At 53.9% G+C, this 1,170-nt stretch overlaps 1 non-coding gene across 1 annotated transcript; it reads right to left on the reverse strand.

The window, feature by feature from the left end:
- Positions 1-806: 806 nt before the first annotated feature.
- Positions 807-912, reverse strand: LOC139004561 (U6 spliceosomal RNA). Its single transcript, XR_011470437.1, has one exon. It is a non-coding gene; the product is annotated as a U6 spliceosomal RNA (small nuclear RNA).
- Positions 913-1,170: the final 258 nt, after the last annotated feature.

The following is a 1,170-nucleotide window of genomic DNA, read 5'->3' on the forward strand; positions in this document are numbered from 1 at the left end:
TTCACACCCAGGACCAGCCCCCAGTTTGTAACTTTCCCTGCTCGACCATCTCTGGGTGAAGTAGGTTGAGAGTCAGCAGGGACCAGACCCCTGGTTACTCTCAACCCTCGCACCCTGGTGGGCTCACAGAGGACAATCCTTGCTTTTTAGGGGGAGGCTCTTCCCACAGGTCTTGGGAATGGCATGAGCAGCGTGCTCACTGCCTCCTTCATCCCACTTCCTGCACCCTCACCCTCCATGCCTGGCAGCTGTGGAGTGAAAGGAAGTGCCAGGTACTGCACTAGGCAGGCACTGAAGGGACAGATGCCATCAAGAAAGAGGCAGTGTCCCTTCCCACAAGTAGCTTGGCCTCGGTGGGAATAGTGACCAAAACTTACTGAGCATTCACTTTTTGCTGGGCAGCGTTCCCATCTCTTCTGTAAGCATCATTGCTGAGGCCTTAGAAGAACTCCTGGGGTAAATCTATAATAATAAAATCATAATATGCTAATTAGACCAGACAGCTGAACAACCTCAGGGACAACCTTCCAGACAAAGCTGGGACTGTGAGAGCCGAGGCAAGCTGCGGCGGCTGCGAGGGCTGAGTCCCTTGCACGAATTTTGTGCACCAGGCCTCTAGTACTATTATAATTCCCATTTTATGATGAGAGAACTGAGGCTGAGAGTGTAAGTGACAGGCCATGGTGGGCAGCATCTGGGGTGGCCCAGCCTCTCCCCTCCTGTCCATCTCTACCTTCTAGCGTGGGCTGGGCTTGGTGCCTCGCTTCTAATAGAATAGGGTATAAATAATGGAATGCCACTTTCTCTTTTTTATGGAACGCTTCATGAATTGGCATGTCATCCTGCGCAGGGGCCATGCTAATCTTCTCTGTATCGGTCCAACTTTAGTATATGTGCTGCCGAAGTGAGCACAGAATGTCGCTTCTGAGATTGGGTTATAAAGCAACAGTGGCTTCCATCTCGGGTGCTCCCTCTCACTGTCCCTCGGACACTCACCCTGAGGGGAGCAGCTGCCAGGCTCGGAAGGAGGCAGCCCTGGGGGAGGGGCATGCGAGGGAGCTTGGAAGCAGTCCTTTCCCAGTGGAGCCTTGAGGTGACACAGCCTCGATGACACCTGGCCGGCAGCCCTGGGAGAGAGCTGAGCCGGACATCCAGGGAAGCTCCTCTCGA

This window comes from Myotis yumanensis, unplaced genomic scaffold (assembly GCF_028538775.1).
Source record: "Myotis yumanensis isolate MYYU_CA2020_CCGP unplaced genomic scaffold, mMyoYum1.0.hap1 SCAF_2, whole genome shotgun sequence".
Classification (NCBI taxonomy): Eukaryota; Metazoa; Chordata; class Mammalia; order Chiroptera; family Vespertilionidae; genus Myotis; species Myotis yumanensis.